General features: G+C 40.6%; 1 long non-coding RNA gene across 4 annotated transcripts in view; it reads right to left on the reverse strand.

Moving 5' to 3' along the window:
* LOC140648105 (uncharacterized) overlaps positions 1–19,166 on the reverse strand; it is a 287,285-nt gene that overhangs the window by 75,329 nt on the left and 192,790 nt on the right. For all 4 annotated transcript variants that reach the window (XR_012041114.1, XR_012041112.1, XR_012041113.1 and 1 more), the window contains one exon: positions 3,452–3,517. This is a non-coding gene — a long non-coding RNA (uncharacterized lncRNA). The remainder of the gene's footprint in view (positions 1–3,451; positions 3,518–19,166) is intronic.

The following is a 19,166-nucleotide window of genomic DNA, read 5'->3' on the forward strand; positions in this document are numbered from 1 at the left end:
CTGGCAGACGTGGCTCCTGAGAATTGACATTTGCTGAGACACTGGTGTGCAGCAAAGCAGATTTAAGGCAGGTGGAAAATGAAGCAACAGCAATCAAAAATTATGTACTTGGATTATCATTCTACTGTGCAATAGGACACGAAAGCACAACCTCTTGACTGGTCCTGAATGAAAGAGTGAACATTTTGTTTTTCACATAAGCCCAGCAGAACTTTAACATAACTTGTATAGAAGCAGGTGTCCCCTCTATTTTTCACATACTATAAAGTTTCCCATATGGGAAACTGGAAAGTAAGTCCAGATCTTGGCCCAGGCTGTGGTTGTTGTTTTTTTTTAATCAGTCTGCTGGCACAAAGGAATTGCAAAGAAGGTTTAGCAGGATATCCAAATGTTTCCCTGTTGTGGATCTACCAATGGGAGTTATCTGGAGATCCATTTCAGTCAAGGCAAGCTAGGGTTAGCATGAGGCCAATCTCATTTTCATGCGGGGTTGATCTGAGTAGAACAGGTCTACAACCACCATTGCAAAAGAATCTCAAAATCTCTAAAATTTTTAACATTCTCTCTCCACTCCTCTTCTTTCTCTTATTCTTTCATATCTCAGATCCAAACTTTCTTTTGCTTCATTATGGACTCCATATTAGTTATACTAAAATCGAGATGTCATACAAAACTATGCACTGCACTATCACAACATAAGAGACAGTGGGAATAGTTCCCAAAAGCTCACTGGGTTAAAAGCAATAACAACAGCTGGAGTTATCCGAGTTTCCCATATTCAGTGGATGCCTCTGAAGATGATGTATATTACATGGTGTGAACACTGTAAATATAGGTACCTTGATACTAGACTGGGAATTGTTATGCTATTAAATCGATGACAAAAGTTTCAGAGTGAGTTAATAAGGATGCCCAGCATAAGCTGCAGGTTCGCAGAAGCTAGGCAGAACCCATTTAAGCTGAGTGCTTATCCTCTAAATAAATATGATGTGGTCTCTCTGAGGCACAGCACTCCGGACTTTTTTGAGGGGGCAGATACTTTATTCCAACAAGGCTGGAGCTAGCAATCTAGTCAAAGTCCACTACAGTTGGAAGGAACTAAAGGAGGAAAATGGGAATGATTTACTGTGAGAGTTTATATACCTTTCCTCAGAGATAAGGCTCCTCACATGTCCATAATGACATTTCTTCATGTGATGGCCCTGCCGCTGATACATACACAGCAGTTCCACACGAGAAAAGGATAAAGACCACACGAGAGAGGTTATGACACACATAAGAGGCAAAGTAATCTCAGGAACTGTCACATGTCTGTCACCTTTGTCTTTCATTTGCCACCATGGACACTGCTATGGCCAATTCATGTTAGTGTCTTAAAACTTGGAATTCAAACATGATTTTAAGGGAACCATGTAACTCTATTACAAGGAGATATTCAGTGTTTAGATAGCTGCTTGGCACTTGACACAGACATCTCTGAAGAGACAGGAATAAAATAAAGGCTCATATGTAGAATATAGAATTAATCAATGATGTTTTCTCTGACTGCTGTGAAAAGCTGATTTAAACTTGACCAGAGATGCTGGAAGACAGCCTGTGTGAAATTAAAGCAGCAGAGATCAGGGCCAAATCCTCAGCTGGTAAAACTGTCAGAGTTGCACTGAGGTAAATGGTGTTAAATCCCCACTATCAAATGGGACAGTCCATGTTACATCATCCAAAAAACACTTTAAAGTATGAAAAGCCAGCTAGCAAGCTCAACAAGAACAAATGGTTTCAAGAGCAGGAAAATCTCCTATTCATTAAATAAGGGTCGAGCATATGGGCCAGTAAACTTCCCTTCATTTGACCAATTATGCTTTAAAAATCAAATGAAAACCATTCTTAACGATATGTCAAACAGTTAAAGCCACAAGAATGTCCCACGGCTGGGTAACAGTAAGGCAGTAAATCAGATCTTTTTGTAGGCCTTGCGAATGCAGGGCAAACAATAACAAAACAGACAATGGCAGCAGAGCTGTATCCTTTGAACTGGACACTGTAACAAATATATACTGTGTTTTGCAAAAGCAGCACAATAGCATGTTGCTGAGAGCATACAGAAAGCTAAATAATAAAAAAAATTCTGGCTTTTTTCCACATTCAGTCACAAAAAGCCATGAGGAAGTTGAGGTACGAGGACATTGCAACTGCTTTCAAACAGGTCATTCTGCTACGTGAGGTCAGCAGTACTGCTGCTATTGACTTCAGCTGAATCAGGTTTTGGCGCACTGGTTTTAATTTATCACATTACTGAAGTTGTACCCTGATATAAATACACACCAGAGCAAAACTGGAATAATGCTGTAGTTAATCAGGCCTAATGAAACAATGGCCCTCTAGGTCAGAAATACAGCTGTATCTCTGATGTTAGGATTGATACTTGCTCAGCTTTGAAATGAGTTAAAAAGATTCTTGCTATGGATGTCATAGATCACATGTGGAGAGCTAACCAGCACAACCCTCAGATCTATGCGGTCTGGAAAAAAAATGCCACACAAAGAGGTGCAAATCAATAATTCTAATGATCCATCTGCCAAAAGAAATTCCATTGGCTAAGCACTAATATAAAAAAATCAGCTTGGTAATATGGATGAACCCTAATACCAAAAATATCTGCAGATTCATAAACCTCTTCTTGCAGTCCAGGCGATAAAACAGCAGTACTTGTTGCGCACATTACTGAAGAGGAGGAACCACATACACGTGCCATGTGCCCAACGTCAAACAGGGCATTCATATATTCTGAATGACCTGCTGCAGATACAGTTAAACTCATTGATGAACCTTCTTCAGGAAAAAATTACCTATGTTCCCAGAAATCATAAGGTATTTAAAATAAAGTCTGCTGAGTTAAGTCAGTATTAATCTTCCCCTAAGACACTCTCAAAATTAGTACCAGAGGAATGAAGTGATGGATTTATAATGGCTGATGATTTAGTTTACAAAAGAGGTTTGATCATATTGAAAGACACAGACAATTTTTCCATATAACAGAGACATAAGCTGAAGTTAAATCTGGTGGAATAGACACCATCTACCCAGGAATCAAAACCAAACAGAAAGAGTTGATTTACAGCAGTAATTCTTTCTACTAGCTCAGGCATCTCCTTGCTTCAGCATGCTCCATATCATGCCCATAGCTCATTCCTATAGCAGTATGCTGACTCCTGCCTCAACAATCCCTGCTGGGGTATTTTGTCCCACAGTCACAATTGCCCAGTCCTCTGTTCCCTGGCCTGTGCTCCCATCCTGGCATGTGAGTGAGGTCACTCATGCAACCCATGCTTGAAATGCTCATAAGTCACTGACTGGCACTCTTTGCCCTGTAACATGTAGTGCTCTCTGGTATGATTGGGAGAAGCACTGAAGCAAATACACCACTTTGAGAATGACAGTAATTCTCACTAACCTGTATGGGTGACTTCAGCTGAGGGTAAGTTACACAGGAATGTTCTGCACCTTACTGAAGATATTCCTGTAAAAAGTAACATTTGTGTAGCATTAAGACATACATATAAAACAAACATTTCAGCCACCAAGAATTCTGTTCATTTATTTAATATATTTTTGTTTGACCAAGCTACTTTCTTCTTTATGCAGCTCTCACAGGAACATGTACTTAGTGCAAGAAGGGCAGTAATTTATTTATACCAACATCTCTCAACAACTCTGCAGCTACTGTTTGCTCCTAAATGGAACACAAATAGTATGCCTGCATTGATATAGGGAATTTTGGCAGGTTGTTTCAAGCTTTACCAATGTAGCATAATACTTTACTTACATAAATTAACTGCATTCTAATTGAAAACATACTTTACAAACATTTTTGTCTTTAGCCACAACCAGAACACAGATATGGAAGATAATTTGACTTCAGGATGGGTCACATGCTTAGCAAGGCAATAAACAGATCTCCACCAACTGAAAATAAAGCACATTCCTTTTCATTCTGCAGAGTCAGAAAACTATCGCAGAGATATATTTGTCCCCTCTAGTTTTGTATTAAATAAAATCCACTTTTTTATAAGGACAAAGTAAGCAAAGAGCATTTAAATCCCCACAATTTCGGCATTTTAGGAAGAGAAAACAGAACCTTGCAGTGTCAGAAGGAGAAATACGATTATTTCAGCAGTGAAGGAAAAACAGTATCATAGGTATTGAAAAAAGTTAGCAAAGGGCAAGACAAGTTTTGTTATGGCCTGGGATATACGCTTAGATAAAAGACATGATAGTTCCAAAGAACACAAATGAAAAAAACTGATTCAAGTTCATGAAATGACAGACTATGGGAAAAGCAAGAGAGAATTTGACCTAAAAACCTATTTCTTAGAATATGATTCCTACTCTCAAATTCAAAGAGAAGCCAAAACTAATAAACAATTAGTACAGTGTCGATGTTTATGCATAGCAAATCATGATGTGCAAGGCGAAGAATATCAGCAGTTCAAGTTACTGAGTGAACACCCAGTGAGGTATATCAGTTGCTCAAAACATTCACAGGGCAATGAGATGGCTGAGAAAGCCTGCGGCAACTTCACTCCCTTAAACACAGCACAAAAGGCCAGTAAAGATGTGTGACTGGATCCAACTGGATCTTCAGAGTGTACCACTGAACAGAACTGGGTTCTTCAGTGTTGATGCCACTGAATGTATGCATATGGTCATTGCTGTTCAGAAGGTCATAAATACATAAGTACATAAATAGTGTATTTACTGTGGTGTTAAACAGCAAAGGAAAACAATTCTGTGAGGAATGACACATAGAAAACCACCTGATAGAAAGCCTGATAGTCATAGCTCCAATGCCCAGCCTGACTCTCCACCTGAGAAGAGACCAAAGATGTCTCAAGTCAGAAAGAAACATCGTGATGGGGTTAGGCTCTCAACCACAGACGGTGGACACAGCTGTCCCAGCTGCCTGCGTGGGATACCAGTGGCATCCCAGCTAGCCATCAGTGCAAAGCTAGGGGAGAACACTGGCCTCTCACTGCAACAGAGGGGGATCATTTGTGATGAGGACACTAAAGTACAATTCAGCAGATAGGACGGAGTTCAGCCCTATTTTAGCAGAAGCATAATGCAACACTGAGCTTTGCTGAGATCTAGATTTGCTGTTATAAAACAGGTAATAACAGCTCTAACAGGTAAGAGGGTGCGAGAAGGGCACCACGGACACATTTGGACTCTCATGCCCACACCTGTCTCACACACCCAGCTGAGTCTCAAGAGATGGTGGCAACTGTCAAGAGACTAGGTTTTACTAGTGATGAAGGAAACAGCTCATATAAATATGTTCCTTTCACATCTTTACCAAACACTCAGATAGAAATGCTGAGATCTGAACTGTTGCTTTCATTTATTTCAATAAGTTTTGATTTAAATTCTCCGCTCTCCTTGTGGAAGTGGCAAAATGCCAGGAGGAACGGGCCTGTCTGTTGTGATGTGGTTCTTTTTTGGGATTTTCCTGGTAAAATCTGTTTACTCTTCCAAAGTCTCCCTTTGATGAAAAATCAGTCTCAGGTGCTGCAATAAGCAACGGCTATGACAGTGAAACAGAAAAAAAGTATGCGGTGTCAAACATTACACTAATGACTTGAAGTTGGTGCCATCTGCTTTCTGCATCCTGATCTGAGTAAAATGAGTTTAGTGATTGCAGTTCTGCTCCTGCAGCACAGAAATCTCCACGAAAAGCACCACTGCAACCAGTATCACTCTTGCTACACCTAGTAGGGAGGTCAAGTATTTAATAGACAATGACATTATCTAAGGTAATCTCCAGATAATCCTCCTCCCAAGCAGGTTAGAGAAACAGCAGAGGAATGATGAGGGAAAACATACGTTAAGCACAGTTTTCTTTTTGAGTGCACAGTTGAGGTTGGTTTTGCTTTCTGTCAGCCAAGGACAACAAAAGCCATAGCTGTGTGATAAACTTTTTTTGAGCAAGCTGGACAGAAATGCCCTTTAAAATTAATCTAGGGGGGGATAAAAACTCTTTCACTTAGCAACAGCCTCTTAGTCCCTTGGCCCTTCTGAAAGCCTATCCCTCCAAAAGAGGTGCCTCTAGTCCTCTCTGTTCCTTTTGGGCTGTCAGCCTGGAATCGTAGCTCTCGGCTAATTTCCAGTATTTGGGTACTGTTTTGTTATACAGCGGGACCAACTATTCCCACAAGTCCTTCAAGGGGCCACATGCACTGTTACACTTCTTTATCCCATGCTGTCAGTACTGTCCATATTCGCTACAACGGCAAGAAAATTACTTTTGAAAGAAGAATGCTTCCAACCCCCCATGTTTTGGACCATAAGTAGAACCTTGTGTCTCGACAGCCATTCTGGGAGCTGCTGGGCATGGCTTCATGTGAAATTTCAGGGCACACGGTTCCTTAAGCAATCAGATCTGATACAACTTCAATTCGCATCTGCAGAAGTTTAACACATCTCAGATCTTTCTGACAGCACTAGAGTTTTTGCTGATGCTGAGAACATTTCGCTGCTAGTTTATATCCTTTCCTGAGGAAGCACAGAAAGAGAAGCCAAGGCTTTAATTCTTCTAAGCTATTCTTTTTATTTTTCTTTTGATATACATTTTTACCCATAGGCACCTTGGTTGCTAGCTGTACTTGCCAGTCCCACAAGCGCTTTGGAACTCTTCTCAAAGGAAGCTTCTTCATTGTCATTACCAAGTCTCTGTTCACAGAGAGCTCACTGAATAAAACACGCTCATCTCTAACTTCTCCTTACCTTTTCTAGGAAGACATACTGCTCATATCTTCTGCAAGTTTCAAGGGTATGTGGGCTACTACCCACAGCACTGCAGCACACATTGTGTAGTCTGGTTGTTGGGAAAGGAGGGCTGTCGGAGTGACCCTCCTCTGTGTTATTAAATACCACAACCAAAGCTTAAATACTGTGCTGACATGAACTTCATGAATACAAAAGAGAGACTCACAGTTTGGTAAGAGCAGCAAGGATCCTGAAGAGCACATTCCTACACCCAAGGGTGGTATCTGTGCTCACAAGAAAATGTTTGCTTCTGTTCCTGCCTTGAGTGAAGCGGGACAGAAAGAAGACTAGCTGCTATGATCCACAACTGAATTACAGAAATGCTCTACAGGGCAAAGGAGTGGCAGGATAAGCGCTACAATAGACAAGCAGGCTCAGTCAGCACATTGTTGCAGGCAGATGACGTGCCAGCAGAAGAGAACAGCAATCCCAAGACAATTGTGGCTGGCCCACAACCTCAGTCTATGTCAACTCTGTGGCCTGTAAGCCAAAGGTTTGCTTTTTTTCCCACTCCCTTGCATACCACATGGCATCTCCAGCCTTACACAAGTACTGACTTCTCCCCGGATCTTTGGGTGAGCGAAACAAAGTCGGGAGCAGACTCCAGATAGTAGCAGACAGTATGTGAGACATTCAATCTGAGAGACAAACAAGGGTAAAGGCTGCTCTGACTCTGAAGAACCCTCCTGCCTCATTCAACCCAGCTTCCTTGAACCTCCTGCACATGTGACAATTCCCTTCTCTGGCTATCCAGGTACTTTTTCACAGCTATGTAGAAGTTTTTCCTTTTTCCTGATGATCTCAGTCTTTGCTGGTCCCTGTGGCAAATGACTGTGATTCTTCATGCAGTTCCTATCTTGCTGGAATTCATCCCTTAAAAGAGGCTGAAGAATCCCTTGTGGAACGGCTTGAAGGAAAAAAAAATGTCTCCACTGGATTACAGCTCATTGAACATAGCAGAAGGTATTTAAATGAATGAAAATTATACTTATACCCAGACTGTTCCATGAGATCATTACTTTCACTGCAAGACCATTACTCTAGCTACCGTGCCTTTGTAAGTTATGCATCCTCTAATAATGGTCATGGTGTCAAAACAGTGAGATACATACATTATTTCTTCTCAGCCAAAAAATCAATTATAAGGTTGCTCCTGAAGAATCTCCATATATGCCAATATATAACCAGCATTAAATTCTTCAGATTAACTGAGAGAGTCTGGGGCCTCTCTGCAGCAACACAGACTGTTAGAATTAGGTGTTTGGAAGAGATGAGAAACGATAGTTCAAAATGATGCTTCCTTCACAGGGACAGAGCAAGACTAAGGGGCAAACCCAGGCTAATGCCTATCTCCACACACCATCAGAGAAGCTGGTGATGGAGAAGATGCAAGATAATTCAACCTTTCTCCTGGACACTAAAAAACATAGCTAAAAAAGGGAAGATTTTCAGCGGGTGGGGAATGGGGGTAGGAGGAAGTCTGGGAAACTTGACCAGGTCGAGTTTTGAGTGCTCAGCAATATCCTACACACAGTATGGGATTCTACACACAGACACCAAAGTGTAGGATAAAGGCAGCCCCCTTCCCTTCCCTTCCCTTCCCTTCCCTTCCCTTCCCTTCCCTTCCCTTCCCTTCCCTTCCCTTCCCTTCCCTTCCCTTCCCTTCCCTTCCCTGCCCCCCCGCACGGGCGGGCGGCCGGCCAGCCCGGCGGCCCGCGCCAGGAGAGGGCGCTCGAACACCAACCAAGTGCGGGGAATTGCATTAATCAGCACTTCCAGCTAATTAACCCTCCGATTAAAGGCTCCGGTTTTGCCGGGATTAGCTCGCTCGCACTCAGAGGCGGATGCCGGCAAAAGAGAGGTGGTCAGGGCGCAGATCACAGGCGTGCTGGAGTGAAGTGGCTGCAGTTTATTTGCAGAGGCTTCTCTTTTTGCTTTCCTTTTTTACTATGCAGGCCAAATTCTTTGCCAAAGGGAAATGTCTGTCTTCCTTAAGGCAGGAACTGAAGAACGTGACTCAGGCAGGGGAGCAATAAGGCTACTTCATACCCTATTTTATTCCTGGGGGCTGTGAGTTTCCTCACTGACCTTACTGCTGTCCCTTTCCCAGTGTGCAGTAGCTACAGGGATGGACACATTGGGAAGCCACAGCTGCTCCTGCAAGAGTAACAGTGTGCTGGCTCCTGTCCTCTTGCTACTCTCTCACGTCCCACCTCTCCCTTAGGCCTGGCATGTCTCCTGCACACCGAGGAGACAGCCAAGGGGCTTCTGGAGTGCAGAGCCCACATCCCACCCACCTGCAGTGCCAAGCCCTGGCCTCCTGTGGCACCCAGGATGCCAGAAGCATCCCTCGAATGCCAGCATCAGGGACTAACATGCAGAAGACCCTGCCCCATGGGCTTCTGCCCGCCCCACCCTAATCTGATGCATGAGGTCTCACACACCAGGCAGAAGCGGTGACATCTGTGGACCCCCTGATCAAACCCTGAAGTTGGGTCTAACTTCAACGTTGCCCTTGCTCTGCACAGGAGGTTGGGCAGTGACCTCCAAAGGTCCCTTCCAAACCAAATGGTTCCATGATTCTCAGTGCTGGATAAGTACAGATAAAACATCCTTATTCCCATTCCACACCACAGATGCAAAAGGTATAGACAGGTAAGTCAATTTTGACCAGATCATACAAGGACTAGAAAAGTTTCAGGTGGAGCCAGCCATAACAGGACCTATAAGCTGATAGCCCCAGCAAATCACCACCTTCCTCTCTACACTACCCTGTTAACACTTCTTTTACAAACTCTGTAAACAGGGCGTGTGATGGGTTACATTAGATTATATATGGGTTACACTCCTGGATTCACTGTACATATGAACATCAACAATTTAATTGATGGTGTATATCCATCCCATAGGAAAAGATGGCATTTGCTGATGGGCCAACTAGAAAAATGTCTCATTTGAAATGATCAAGAAGTTTCTTGCAATGCTAGCAGGCAAAGGACTGTCACTTTTTGTCATTGCAGCTGCTCGCTGGTGTGTGTCTGCTGGCTCACTCACTCCTTTAAGTTCCAACACCATAAATCCAGAATTGGTTTATTGAAGTCCCTGAGGCTTAATCAGCCTGCTTTCATTACAGCCTGGTGAAAGAACTTGCCCTTATCTATCAATTTCATTTGATTGTATAGGTGTATTTTTTAAGAAGAACATTCTCCATGCTTAAACTTATCTTTAAACCATTATCAGTGTTATGAGGGGCCAAATTTAACTCAAAAGTGGGTTAACATATAATAAACAAGGTTGCTTTTACTTTGTTCGTATGACTGCTCTGATAATATGGTCAGAGGATAAGCTTGACCTAGTGGATGCTGCTGTGAACTTGCACTTTGGAGTTCCCGGGAGTCCCTGGACAGGCCACTTGCTCTGTGCCACACTTCAGTTTCCCGTCTGCAAAATGCAGCTAATACTTCCCTGCCTGGCAGGGGCAGTGGGAGTAAAATCCTGCTAGGATTGCAAGATGCTTGAAGACTGCATCAGTGAAGGCCATATAGGTGCCAAGAACAGATATGTAACTACATATCCAGACAGCTACAGACTTATTGTGACTCAATCAAGTTTAAACATTTTAAGATAAAAGCTGCTATTTCAAGCTTCTTAGGCTCAAGGAAATTCATAATAAAAACAAACCATCAGCACAGAAATAACTGGGATTATTCACACTCAGAAGAAGTGAGAGAAATCACTTGTCAAGGTCACTTTTGAGACCTCGACAGACTGAGGAGAAAACAAAAAAATCCAATGTATGAAATCCATGACAGAAAAAAGATGTAAGAGTAAAGCTTCTTTCCCCATTACTTATTCAAATGGAAAAAAACTCCAATGTTTTATCTCCAGCTCCTGCAGTCTGAAACACTGAAATGAAAATTAGTTTATACATAGCAAGCCAAATTTACCTTTTCTAAAATGCCTTGAGGAACAGGTGTGGGGCATAGATTTGGTCCAGAATATTCCCTCTTCAGGGAGAAATCAGTTAATCTTGAAAGCACCACAGCCCCTCATTTGCCATACGTTTCTGGAGTGTCAGGAGACAACTGTCTCATGATTTACCCTCTCCTTCTCAGCTCTGAGACATTGGCCTAGTTGAAACTGATAAATTACAAGGTTGACTAGCTTTTAACCCACTGGCTGGAGATTTTCCTTCTAAGTGCTGGCAAACAGGAAATTCTTGTTTTAAAATATGCTGGAGTGGCACTAGCAGAGCCTTTCAATCAAAAGAAAACTCTGATCCAGCAAAAGCGCAAGACTGGTCCTATTGCCACCTCGGCTCTCTTGTTTCAAAGTCTTAGATACAGTCACCTGTACCAATACCAATAAGCACCACCATTCATCCACAGCCACACAAACTCTTACAGCAGCAATGGGCCTGAGCTACAAAATTCTGGTCTGAATCCAAAGTCCACCCCGCATCTCCCTAATTCTGCATTTAGAGTTTTGTTCAGCTCCAACTCTAATACAAAGAGTCACAATTACAGACACAGTCACAGAAACATAGACTTATGAACTTCCCTAAGTGAGAGCTTCCAAACATACATGGTCCTAATTGGATCCTTATCCCCATAACTAATGACTAAAGGAGCATGAAACTCGGTGTTATGCACTACGTGGAAAATGAGCTCTTCAGTACTACCCTGACCTTGCTAACTAGGATATATTTTGTGTGTGTCTGTCCGACATGGACAAGCTGTACACTCAGCATAATGGATTACTGTTGTAATTGTGCAGGAGTTACTTGTTCCAGAGAAGGTCTGGGACCTTCCCTGTAGGGATCTGTTGTTCTCCCACTTCTGCATTTCAGTGACCCCCTTTGGTCTGAGGCTTCCCTCTACCAGGTTACTTCATTCCTCTGCGTCAGAGCACGTGTGTGTGTTACGTAAAGCATGTGGGAACATTAGTGTGGAGTATTTACGTAGCAGCAAAAGTGTCATATGTCTGTTTTGCAAGATATGGAGTGTTTCATATGCAAGTTATTAGCAAGATATAGATACAGATAAAGGCATAGATATAGACATGCATCTGTATAGTTTTGGAAAATGTTGACACTTCCCTATGCACAGGGTAATGCAATTTAAATCCACTAATACCAGAGAAGAGGCAATATGTTGTTCTTAGATGTTGTTTGAAGGATGAAAACATTTGGTGAGCTCTTGGTTTGGTAGCCAGAGCAAAGAACTGCTATTCAAAGCAAAATGATAATAAAACAGTAGTGAGAACCTTCTAACCAACTATGGCAAACTAATTTCTTATACTATTTCTTTTTAACCTTGTATTTCACTCTTCATTTCTGTATTTGATTTCAAGTAATATATTTTTCCTTCTTTCTTTCAAAGGAAATGGAGATCAAAGAGCATTGTAAATCCACAGAGGAGAAGTTACAGAGGTTGCCAGTTACAGAGGTTGCCAGTTACCTTTTGCTGCTGCTACCCTTCCACTGTAATAGAAACGTGAGAACACAGAATTGGAAAGGACCATCTGGAACCATCTGTGAGCCGTTCCTCGCACTGTAGGCTACTATGAATTAGATGTTTAATTGCAAACAGGGCATAGAACATCTACTCCACATGTCACAGGCCATAAAACAGTTCCTATGTAACACAATTAAGAAAGATGATGAATAATAATGAGCATCCTGAACTGTAATGTGGCATAGAAAGAGCACAGCATCAAGCATCATCAGTATCTAAGTACTGGGAGCTATCATCATTTTAGAGTAGAATGATTTTAAGAAATAAAGCATGAATTTTGCTGTAAGAAGGCAAAACCAAAAAAATCCCAGCATCCACTACTCTGACCCAGGGGAACATTTCTTCTTTACCTCAAAACTTACAATCCATTTAGCTTGGAGTGTGTGAATCAGATTCACCTCCCACTCACTTACAGGAGAGCAGTTCATGATGGAAGCATGTGTTATTGCCTGTAATTAATTTCCTTTTAATTTTCTCCCATCAATAGTACTACAGCCACTGTATTTCAGCCATCAGGCAGGTCTGAAAAAGCTAGAGAAGCCCATACAGGAGAAGTGCAACCCTGGGCCAACTCATGTGACCTGAGTATGTACTACAAAGATTTAAGGGTATCATTGCAGTGCACTGATCTGCTGCCAGTGGCCTTGTAAAGAAAATATAAGAGGCATTTGAGGCTATATTAAAGGCATAGCTGAAAAAGACTGCATCAAAAATGCTGCTGTTTTGTGGGCTGGGCTGAAAGAAGGCCTTTCTTCCTATTCCTTCCCAGTAAGTCTTCCTCACACAGTGTGACTGTTTCATCTAAAAAGGAAAAGTAATGGCTAATGGACCCTTTAACTGGATGGCTTTAGGGTTTGGGAGGATATTATCTTCTAGGGTTAAGGCCAGGCTGAATCCCAGCAGCTTCAGTTTGCCACAGTCATAAAACAGAGCATAAAACAACTGTCCAGAAGTGGAAAAAAAAAAAACAACCCACTGCTTCTTTTTCTCTCCCCTGATCCTTACAGACTGATCAAGAAAAATGTGGTCTGTATAAATGGAAGGTATTCCATAAATACACTGAGTGGAACTTACAGCATCCCAAAGGAGCTATTCATCAACTCCAACAGGAATATGCACGGGGAGGCCTTCACTGAATTAAAAACAACAAAAAAAGAGCTATCCACTTATCTCATCATTTGGTTATCTCTGATTTCAAGGAGTGCATAGAGAAACGTTAAGCCCTCACTAGACTTTTAAAAAGAGCTCCTAAGCCCAATGTCTTCTTTTTTTCCCTAAGTACAGGAGAGATATCCAACAATTTCTGCATGCAGTCTTGCATTAAAAGTACATTTTAATTACATTTACATTACATGGGATTTAAATAATATATTTTTACTGATTTAGAAAAAGCTATTAAAACCCAGATTGAGCAATTCAATACTCCATTGACAGACAGTTTTAAATACCATTGGCATGTACTAGTGTCCATTCTGTCTAAGCTTCAGCAGAATTTTTGTAATTAAATTTAAGATTCTTTAGAGACTGTAAAGTGAAGGAAAAAAAAGTCGGTCAAGGTTCAATCTTACAAAATACTAAACATTTTCAAGACAGATTGAGTGTCCTCAATTTTATCTTAATCCAAATGAAAGTTGATGGTGCTCAGTATCTATCTGAAGCACGCAGCACTTTGCAGGGTTAAATCCCCCAAGAACAAGCAAACGATATGCTCCGAATACTGACAAGCCTTTAGAAAACACCCTAATAATGACCCCAACCGTGACCTGGAGGGACTATTTCTTGTGGAGCCCGAGGTAAGTCAGCCTCTGTGTGAGTTCACACTTGAGACCTTCCTGACCAGAAATGGTCAAGTTGTGCAAATTATGAGTTAGCGGTCTTACATTTCAAGACACAAATTACTGTCTGACAGGAAGCAAGAGCTATAAATGAATTTTATTTACGAGCTGAACAATGGTAAAAAGAAGGGTACTCTATCTGCTAAGCCACTGTTCTCAGGAGACTTCCAGCTTCCATTGAGAAGCTCTGGAAAGAACCACCTTATCATATTGCACAACGTTCTCAGTTCACCATCAGTAAGGCATGTTGACTTCACACTATGTAAGAACTTCTGCACTGTGTTGATCACTGAACTACAGAGCATACAAAGAACAGACACATTTTAAATTTCACTGAGGTACACATACTTTTTTGTCTACAGTGCAAAAGGTAAAACTAAGCAGACAAGTGCTAAAATCCACTCAGACTTGTGGAGGTTATTAAGACAGTTTTGAAGCCGGCTGATCCTTCTACAATCATAAATGAAACCGAGCATTATTCACTTCATGGACTGCACAATCTTTTTCCTACTAGTTGGGTACAATTAGCTCAAGTGAAGGGTGACAACTTCTAAATATCACACCTTTGCCGTGCAGAAAGGCTTTGTGAAGAGTACCATGCAGGTAGAACTGTGATGGAAAGTTAGACCAGCAGGGTGTAACTGTCAGGTAAGAACTGGTCAAAAGGCAAGACTGAAGAAGATCGTAAAAGTGCCTTTAAGCTGGAAACCTTAATGACTGCAGCTGGGCAGAAATTTGGCCTTGCTTATCTCCCAAAGACATTATCTCTATCCCAGTATTAATCCTTTCAGCTTCTGACATACTGGTACATGTTCTGTCAAGAGAAAGAACCTCTTTTTTATCAGCCTCCTCCATTCACACAGATACCTTTCATCTAATGCTGACCCATCCATATCACTTTAACCGGATACAATACAGAATGGTGGGACTACAAGAAGGGAAATTGCTACACTTTTTATACCTTAGCTTTTATGATTAAATCCCTCAGAATCAGAATACTACAGCATATAATGAACTTGCATCTTGTCAAATTAAAGGGACAGCCAACTGACAGAAGGCAGTGGCTTAATATGACACTGCATTATAATGCAGCTCTGGGGAATAAAACAGATGAAATTATTTGGATAGAAAATTTTCAATCATATGCAAGTTTTTTCCAGACAAAAATGTTGATTTGTCTAAACTGAAGCTTAGTAGAAAAGGCCAGTTTTCCTGAATTTCTTTACTGGGAAACAAAGACGGAAAAAGTACCTGCAATTTCTGTTCCAGTAGAAGTGCCAATCATTCAGAAATTGACAAATGGGGTTTGAAACACTTTTCAAATTACATTCTCAAATAATAATAGTATGAACATTTAGAAAAAAATAAAAATGGTTGAAGTAGATAGAAAATGTCATAAACTGAATATTAGATCCAGGTCTTCATTTTTTTGAACTTGCAGTTTGATTTTTTAATTCAGTTGCCGCTTGGGAAATGTTTAAAAATTCTAACAGCTTTCATGCCTTAGCCTTTTCTGCCAATCCTGAGGGCTCCAATAGATGCAAAACTTACTTTTCTTTAACCATGGAACTGTATTCCATAAAAGACAAAAAGACATCTGACAAAGGCTCCAGATCTAACTGGGTGGACAAGGACACCTGAAGAAAACTAGGATTATGTAGAGACGCTTTTATAGAAAATGAACTAAGTATGCATGAATAAGACTGCATTTTGGAGGTCAAGAAGACTGAAAATTGCCAAAAGTTATACTGAGTCACACAAACTTCATGGATTTCCTGACTTTTCTTAAAGCAAACAGCAAAAGGTCCTTTCTTCAATACAAATAATAAAATAACAAGAACTATTGTTGTGCAGAAAGAGTGGGATAGGACTCAAGATATGGCTCCAAAAATGAACTGAGTGTGTTGCCCCAGTTTTCACCAAAGATGCAGCTGTTGAGTGAAAAGGGCAAAGTTATAAAATGAATGCAAATGAGGATTTGTAATGGACACATCTGAAGTAAAACCAAAACTGAAACAGCTAAGCATGCTCAAATCACAATGTAACTGCCAACTCAATTTATTTTTTTTTAAATTCACCTGTTAAACTGTAAGCCTGGTAACAATCTGTTAGTAAATCTATCAAGCTGTGGGAGCAGTGAATTACTGGCAAATTTTGAATGTGGCTGCCAGAGATAATGGAGGCAAGTGTGATCCAGGCAAAAAAGGGCATTTGAATGATCTCAGGAGAACTTTTCTTTAAAATACTTAAGTACTTCAAGTACAGCATGTAGCTACATGCAGCTGAGTAACAAACAGGGAAAAAGTGGACAGCATTTCATCAGAGGTACTTTGTGCCAGAACATCCACATATCTTTCTTCAATATTAACAGCAACTTCCTAGAAAAGTAAGACAGTTTGTATTTCAGTAAAACATGTGGTATGATGCTACAACAGAAATTACTAGGAACTTTAAGAGGAATTGTGCTTTAAAGATCAGTGATGTCCCAGAACAGAGTATGGAGAACTTTTGATATTTCCAGATCTTTTCCTCTATGATGAGTAGAACTTCTTTCCCAGTGATTTTCTCAGGAACAAAATCTGAAAAATAAGACATTTTAATTAAAGTCTTCAGGAACTCCAGGAGAATATGATGCAATGATGCTTGACTAACAAAGAACTGCTAGGAAGAAACCTTTGAAAGGTAGCTACAAAGGCCAGAGATGATAGTTACAATGATATTTATATTACTGGCAATCTGAGCTGTCATCAGAAGAGACTTTAGATCTTAGATACAAAGGAGAAATATTCAAGAACAAAGACACCAGTCAGGAGTGATACCTGGCTCGGCAAGCATTACAAATGCACCGGAGTTAGAGAACTCTGTTCTGAAAGAGATGTGACTGAAATGGTCAGTTTAGCAGGTGGAGGAGTCATCTCTGTTACACAGTACCAAACATGACACATCTGATGGCACTGAGCACACAAGTGCTGAAATAGAAATACAAGGTTTGTGACCACAGCTGGCGGATCTCACAGACCCATGGTGACAGCCATGCTTAGCATCAATGCCTCTGATAAACTCAGAAGTCCCTTGACCCCTTCCTGACTGGCATGAGGGATGGTGATGAGTGTCTAGTCTTTCCAGTGTTCTGTGCACTTTCCTGCCTGAGGTGTGAGGAATTGTAACAGCCTGGATCACCCTGTGAGCTCTAAGAAGCATGATGTTCCTACTGTGCAATCTCTGCTCTCAAGAAGAGCAGAAACCTGTTTTCAAAGAAGAATCTCAGGAGAAGAGACTCCACAAGGGCTACTCCCTCAAAAATAATCTTAAATGAACGTCACAGGCTGAAACTGAAAGAAGATGCAAAGCCCTTGACAAGGGAGCTTTCGCAAGAAAAGTGACAAGAAAACATTTAGCAAGACACCATACAAACTGATGGCTGCTGTAATGCCCTGGTGCACCTTAATGTACAAAAAGGCAGTCTCAGTCATCTATAACTATATAAGATGACTCAATGAAATTAAGAAATCAACAGCAGGCCTCATCTACTTGAATGCTACAATGCAATGTTTCTTACTTGCTCTGCCCTACTATCACAACCATTAGGAAGATGTAGAGTCCTGTTGGGGCAGACTCACTAACTCTGCCCTTGCTGTTTGGTCTGAAGGAATGAGATATGGCATCTGCGGTGCATATACAGACCAAAGAAACTGTGCTTAATAAGCATTAAATTGACATGCCACTCCAAAAGGCACAGGACAATCCATGTAGACATACTTGAAAAGTCCACCTCATTTCTGTTACTCCCTAACACTTGGTTGGTGAAACACTTGGCTTCACACACACAAAAAAAACATACTTACCTCTTCATGTATATATATATGTATGTAGATGTAATCATATATGAACATACAGAAACTCACTTAATCAAGCAAATACTAGAGAAAATAAAATATCTTACAACTTAAGTTATATCGTGTTGCTTGGTGGTGCATTATATTTTGCAGCATGATACTAATACACATTAAAGTATATTACCATGTGAAAGAATGCAAAAACTGGAGGGAGATCATACAAGGGCAAGTTATCAAATCTAGGCACATTGAATTTTATGAATAAGCATGTTAAGTAATTCCAGCCAAATTCTAGTAATTCCAGCCAATTAACTACTGACTGCCTATATTTTCCTTGAGATTTGAAATGGATATGGAATTCTTTATTTCCTTGGCTAAACCTTTTCGGCTGTGAATTTAACATTCATAAAAGGTGTCAGATGAATGGCCTGGAGACCAAAATCCCCTTTGTGCACAGAATGAAGTACATTACAGGCAGAAGCAGTGCAAGTTCCCCACATTCTTCCAGTAACACTGTCCAAACTTGACATGGACAACTTCTTTTTAAAGGTTATAGCATATTTCAAGACAGACTGGAGTAGAAAATTAGGAAAAATGGTATATATGACAAATAACATGGTGTTAAATATGAACCAGACAGCCTTGAGAAGGACTGACATTTAAACATTATGGCAACTTACGGTTAACCTAAGCAGACTGAAAGATTAAGCATGATCAGCTGACATGAGGTTAAGTGGTCCTTATCTATAGTAATGTGTATTCCTCTAAATCGCCTTATTTTATAGGTGTTCTTTAGTGATACGATTCTTTTTTTCTTAAAGCCCTTAGTACATATTAAAACCATAGATTCTGCTGAAATATTGAACAGCATGCTATTTCAATGAATATAAATTAGACACAGAGGAATGCAAATAATTGATAAGGGAAGCTAAAAGTATTAATGAAATTCCATGATCAATAGGTGTTAATTGCAAAAATAAATACTTCTTGTCCCAACTAGTTTATAAATCAGGCAGAAAAGGAACACCAGCAATACATCAGTTCAAATTCTATTTGGAATTTTTCTGTCAACAATAATGACAGAAAAAGGGCAAATGTGCATGATAAATATTTCTGTTCTGTATTATTCTGTAAAAAAGAAAATGGGAGATTGTATG

Source organism: Ciconia boyciana, chromosome 2 (assembly GCF_034638445.1).
Source record: "Ciconia boyciana chromosome 2, ASM3463844v1, whole genome shotgun sequence".
Classification (NCBI taxonomy): domain Eukaryota; kingdom Metazoa; phylum Chordata; class Aves; order Ciconiiformes; family Ciconiidae; genus Ciconia; species Ciconia boyciana.